Source organism: Anabas testudineus, chromosome 11 (genome assembly GCF_900324465.2).
Source record: "Anabas testudineus chromosome 11, fAnaTes1.2, whole genome shotgun sequence".
NCBI classification, from domain to species: domain Eukaryota; kingdom Metazoa; phylum Chordata; class Actinopteri; order Anabantiformes; family Anabantidae; genus Anabas; species Anabas testudineus.
The window spans coordinates 1,580,033-1,587,187 of NC_046620.1; positions in this window are offsets into that span (position 1 = coordinate 1,580,033).

Sequence of the window (7,155 nt, forward strand, 5' to 3'; positions counted from 1 at the left end):
GTTTTAATGTTGTGGCCGATCATTGGCCCAACTCTATGGAAGGAGAAGAACTACCTCAGTACAGCTTCTTATGTTCGAGGCTCATTTTGATCAAAGTGCAGGGTGTAGATGTGTTTCAATCAGTGGAGCTCACACACACACACGCACGCACACACACACACACGCACACACACACAGGTGAAGTTGAGGAACAAAACAGCAAAATATGTGATTGTAATTTCCATCCTGTCCAATCAGAGCATTGTTTGTTTTCCTTTTTCTTATTTTTTGTAGTTACGTTCTTTTAACATTAAATCATGAGGAGATGATTCGATCAACGTCCAGAAGTCTGTGGATACAAGTGCTGATCACTACACGTGTGTTTGCTTTACAGTTCACCCCCCAAATGAAAATCATATGATAATATAACACGTTTTCATGATGACCTCATTTGGAAACACTGTTCTATTAAAAAGCAGCACCTGGACTTTCTGTCTTTGTCTTGAACTGTTTCAGCAGCAGCAGAGACAGAGAAGATGTGATTCAACAAACACGGGAGTAAAACACAGGAACGCTGATGTAAATGGGGGATTTCAGTGTGTGTGTGTGTGTGTGTGTGTGTGTGTGTGTGTGTGTGTGTGTGTGTGTGTGTGTGGAGATGAAGAGTGAATCCTGTTGTGTTTGTTTGTTTGATTTTTAGTTTCTCCTCCTTCAGATTTGTACCAGCAGTGCTCTGCTGATCAGTAGGACAGAGACGGCAGATGGACATTATTCTGATGAGTCTATTGTTATCATTATTATTGATATCGACGTGTGGGGTGACTGTAGGAGGGGTCCGGCCCTCTGATGTTCAATATATAGACACACGTTTGGAATAAAAAGCAAAACAAAAAAATACTATCAATGTACCAAAAACCGGCTGTTGTGGAAGTTTTTATACCACTGACACAGATCTCTGCTGTAAGAAAAGGTACACAGGTGTGTTCAGGACACGAAGGATGAAACTAGTCCAACATTATCAGACTTCATCTTCTGACAGAGAGTGTGGAAGTGTGCTATGAAAGGAGACAGTGAAGGCGAGTGTACCTCTGTACAAACCATTCAAATGGTAAAATGTCTTGTTGTTGTACCATTCAGTTGAAGTCCAGGTGCAGGGCAACAAAGGTGAGCACACCTGTGAGCACTACAATAGAAGTGATTACACCTGTGATTTCCAATCAAGACTAACTGCGACAAGGCTACAAGAGACTGTGAGAACACCGCAGCCCTCTCAGATAAGACGTTATAAAGAGAGGGAGGCTGAAGAAAGGCTAAAAACAGAAGGTGCAGCAGCCTTGACCATGAAAACACAGAGATACAGTTCATGACTAAAGACAATGTGGCAGAAAACAGCTTGTTCATTGTTTGATACATTATTTGTTTAACACACATTCACACCTCAACTCAGTGACACTCATCACGGTCAGATGAACCAACGACCCTCGAGAAGTTAATGAAATGCAAAGTTGCTGATTGTGCAGTAAAACATTAAATTGCATTAAATCACTTTACTAAAAACACAAAGGCTATAACAATGAAGACTTTATTTAAAAGTGTATGATAAATATCTGTTTTTTTTTTGTGTGTGTGTTTTTAATAAAGAAAAAAAAATCAGGAAGCAGAAATGAACTGTAGGAAATGTTGTTATACTGCAGCACAGCCAGCAGAGGGCGGTGCAGGCCAGAGGAAAGAACTGGGGAACTGGTTTCTAGAGTAAAATCTATTTCTATGAAATGATTCACACCATCTCATGTGCTGTTTTATTTGCTTTTGCACTCAGTTGTTAATAATATCAAACAACATTCAACAACACCTTTGTCCTCTTCCAACATACATCACACTGTTTAAATAGACGTTTATTAAACACTGTTGTTCATCAAAACCTCCTGTTAAAGGAAATTCTCACATTACAACAGGAGCCAGTGATACAGATTCTGGTTAATATTGAATAATTTAAAGAACTGTAATTATCTTCTCTTGAAATTCCATTAACTATGAATCACACATGAATGTAATGAATGTACACGTGAAGTGACGCGTTGACGAGGAACAAAATGTTTCAATACGTCGTTCAGAGGAGATAAATTTGTCACAGCCACACTCACATCCTTTATCTTTTCCTGATTGCAACAAATCATGGAGCCACAGAGCTGAAGGCTGAATGATGACCTCTGACCTGACACAGAAAAGAACATCACTGACACCTGACGTGACAAAACAACGAGGTCATGTCACCGATGACGTTGAGTTTAATAAAATCTAATCTTTGGGAAAACTTCCTGACTCGTGTTTCCAGACTCTGTTTAACATAATCAACAATAATAAAAAGTGATAATAGGTTAAAAAAGGAAACGATGTGGTTGAAATATTTCCAAACTCTGATCTAAGAGGCAGAAAATGCTTTTTAACAGCAGCTGAAAATGAGGGTTAGAGGTCAGAGGTCAACAACATGAGGAGGGATCTTTCTGAATCTTCTCTCCTCGCTGCAGAGTGCACGTCATGAGCTGAGCTGCTGGGCTGGGAGCATTTTAAATTTCCTGCTGAAGCTGGCGAGTGTCGTTCTCTTAGCTGACCCTGAAGACATAAGTACATTTCCAGTATATGACTGTTTATGAATCAGCTTCTTCCCAAACAATGATGTAACAGCTGCTGAGAAAAGCTGAATGCGCTCATCACACTCACTACAACAGTTCCTAAAGTATGTGCTGAGAGACACAAAAGAGGAAGTGACTGACTGACACTTACTCCTCCAGATGATCTTCTGTGTGTGTCGCCGGACAACTTGACGACTTACGAACATCTTATGACAGATTATTGTTTCTGTTATTGCAATAAGTGATATATTCTACTTCCCAGCAGCTCTGCTAATTATTAAGTTAGACTTTCCCACAGCAGACATTTGAGTCCAGTTTACTGTGGGTTGTAACTGATCATGACAGTGACGGTTCTGCAACATCACCTGCTGCATTATGATCAAATGAAGTCCTTCAAAGTGTTTGTGTCTGCACCTCATTGATCTCTGATACTCCTCAAACATGAGCTTCTATGAATCGGTCTCTTCCTGTGAACTGTCCTCCTCCTTCATGTAGTGCGAATGGAATGAATGGAAAAGTTGGAGCCTGATGGAGCGAGGGACCATTTCAAACCACTACAGGACTTTTAGTTCTGGATCAACTGAATCTAAAAGTGAAACTATGAATAATTTACTGTAGGAGCAGCAGCCGCCTGTCAGTGTTGCTGTGCACACATCCAGTCGGTCCAGTCCTTCAACCTTTATTTTTTTTTATGTAAATAACAGAGTGATGCAAATGTTCAGACTGAACGAAGCTACAAACACTTTGTTCACAGACTGGGAGTCGCAGTCTGAATGAGGACGATTCAACGAGGTTAAAAAGGTTTGATCAGGATAATTATTTTAGCTCCAGACCCACATGGGTGATTTCCGTCCTTCTGATTAGGCCTGAGCTCCCGTTGGAGGTGGGTGGGGCTGTGAGATCACCGTTCTCCATGAGCGAATAAGATTAACTGAGGTGAATGTTTTCCTGCCTCGACAGGTGCCACATATCTCAGATCAGACTGGGAGAGACTTGATCCGCTCCAACGTCCTGAGACGAGTCTAAATCTAAACTATCACCACTGGGCTGAAGCTCTGCTGCACTTTCTTAGTATTTCTATTTTAAATAAGTACAAATCCACACTGACGTTGGCGACACAGCTTTACTCCAGACTGAACCTTCACCAGGGGATGAATCCTGTTAAAACTCACAACTCACTATTTTAGTTCAACACCGCATTAATCAGCATTAATACAAATGCTTGTTTGAAGATTTCCTCATCACCTCTGCTGTTGAACCTTGTAACAGGTTTAAATCCATCAACGCAGATTAGAACGAGGGACATTAGTAGTTGTCCTGTGTTGGTGGAGCAGTGCAGCATCACTGGAGACGGGTTTAATTATTCTGTCCAACCAACCAGACAATGGCTCATATTCATCTTTTCTAATATGAGGAAATAATTAATGTTCATGTTGTTTATGTTCATTTTAATGTCCTGACTCGGCTGTAGTGACACGTGGACGTGTTCGTCCTCTGACTTCAAATCATCACTCTGTATTTGTCTGCACTGATCTTCATCTCTGACTGATCATTGTGGTATTCCACCCAACACGGCTGTTATTACTCTAACGTGTAATCACAACACATGCACGTGTCTCTCTATAGTTGTGAGGACACACATTCACTGGGATACATTTGCTGCCCCCCAACCCCTGACCTTAACCATCACAACTAAAAGCCAAAACCATGAACACTGAAACCAGGTCTTACACCTCACACAGTTTTATGAGGGCGTGCAGAGCAGAGAAAATGTCCTCACAACGATGTTTCCACCCAACCAGGTAAAGACGGTTCACACACACACGGAGTGGAACTTGCTGGTACAGGTCGACGTTTGCCTGTCGACACACTGAGCGCCTGCTGAAACACTGTTCAGCTAAACTGAGTAATTTCAACCATAATATCAGGATATGAAGTTTAGTGAACAGAGCAGTGAAATGTTTCCTACAGGATCCATGGATCCCATGGTTCAGTTTAGGAGCTTGGTTTATGTTGTTGTGACTATCGACACAACGTGTTCATTTACTTAAACCAGGACCTTTTCTCTCTTTTTGTTGCATAAACCAAAGACGAACATGCGTCTGGAGTCGAACTCGGGTGTGTGGTGTCAGTCCTGTGCTTTGTACCAGCGTGGATGCAGCTGGAAGGTGTCGAGTCACCTGACTGAAAGTTGTTCGGGTTTCTGGTTTTGCACATGTGCAGTAGTTGAATGAATGAATGAATTTAATCCCTGACGTCGGATCTAGTGCTCGTTGTGGTCACTGTGCTCCCAAACTGCTTTTTGACGTGAGCTTGACGGATCCTGAAGACGTTTCACCTCTGAAAGGCTTCTTCAGTTCTTGTGTTGCAGGTATTTAACCTCTGTGGAGTCATTCACACCTTGACGGTCATCCTGAGGCCGAGTGGGCCAGTGACCCACATGTGACCTCAAACCTCATGTTGGTAGAAGCACCAAGTGTAAAGACGAGGCAGTGTTTCCTGTGACTGTTTCACATTAAGAGCTGACTGAGAAATGCAGTAACAGGAAATGTGGTGCTGGCATCCACAGTAACTAAATTCAGTCCTGATCCAACTGAGCAGCAGCAGCAGGCTGTTTTTAAGACACTGTATTTAGTTTCAACTGCACGTAAACGACACACCTCCACCTGTTTGTCCCGTGCCTGTTGTGTTTTAACACAGGACAAATGTCTGTGTGAATCCAGCCCGGCTCACATTCATCTGACTCAAAGCTGCGGGCGTGATCAGTCTTGTCAGTTCTACCTGATTCTACACACACACACACACACACACACACACACACACACACACACACACACACACACACACACACACCACCCCCACCCCCGCGCCCTATTTCATTCTGTGAAGTGACTTTTGTGTGACTGAAGTGATTCGAGATTCTTTCTCTTTCTACCTGATCGGTCCCAGGTGTCGCTCCTCCTCTGGTTGTGACCTAACTGTAAAACACACCTCATTAAAACTATTGTTAGGAACCGACAACTGGTCCTTTCACACTCACATGAACCTGGTTGGACGGACATTTGGACTGAGACAGTTATAAACAAAGCTCATTTTATCCTCTGTGTTTAGTTCTGTTTACTGGAGAATGCTGCATTGATTGATTTGAATCTCAAAGAGGAAACTGCTGCGTCTCCTGCACGGACGTCTGACAGATGTGTCACAATGAAGACCTTCAGCCGGCCTTGATGGACAAACAGCTTTTTAAAGATGCTGCGCGTGTACAGGGGTTTTGTATCATGTTGAATCTGCTGCTGACAGGAGGAGGAGGAGCTGACGGAGCCGGTTAATCCACTGAGTTACCTCTCAGACATTTACAGTGAATTTGACACCTGGCAGCAGGTCAAGGGTTGTGCTGCAGAGATGTTTATATGCGCTCATGTTTGCGTTTCCCTGACACAGAAAATATGTGTTGCTAAAGCAAAGGGGGGGGGGGTTGCATAAGTATTACATGCATAACGTGTCATACTCCAGAGACTGGAGACTGTAAAAAGTACTGTTGCTATGGGGAAGCTGTACTGAAGCAAAAGTGAAATTAATTTTCACAAATAAAAGAATAAAATCAATTCAAAAGTTGTGGATCTTAAAACGGTCGGTAACAGTAACTAAACGGTAGCTTCATTCATTCAAAAAATATAAAAATCTGTTTCACCACAACGTGATCGTTTAAAAATAAATATAGAAATATTCTCACTGTTGACATGAAGATATTAAACTACAATCATTGCCACTTGCATTATGTTGTAATTTTTTTTTTCTTGGTTATTCTATCTAATTTAAATGTGAATGGATTTATTTTAGTTGCAAAAGCTCAATATGACCTTTTTGTATGTCTCATTCACTACATGTACACGTGGACTGAAATATAAACTACCCCTAAAACATAACTGAAAAACTTCAGGTTGAGTTGTACTAATGTTGATTCCCATCTCCTGACCGCCTCTGTCAGGTCGGAGACCAAATATAAAAGTTTGAATGCAGCTTAAGATGAAGTAATCAAAACTAACAAGGTGATGTTTGGTAACCAGCAGGTTTACAAAAACACATTAAAACATTAACAAGCTAATGCTAACACCCTGTGAACCAACAGCAGCAAAGCTTCCACAGATCCATTCGTAATACAGCGGCTGAAGTCGGTTCAGGAACCTGCACAGACTCGAGCAGGTCGGATTTCAGAAGTGACTCATGGTAACTTCACGTTTTGGGCAGACAGAACTCAACGGTACAAAATGAAGCTGTGGGGTCTTTGGACGAGAGGTTGAATCCATCACCTGTCGTGTAAAGAGTGTGTGTGTGTGTGTGTGTGTGTGTGTGTGTGTGTGTGTGTGTGTGTGGCCAGTTTTACTGTTTGTATGTTACAAACATGCAGCTGATGTTTCACACTGATGGACTCACACTATGCAACAACATTTATAAAACGGATTAAACCAACATTTCAACATAAACTGTGTCTTCATCTGTCTGATGGGACTCTGATGAAAACACGGTGAGGACACAGTGTGTG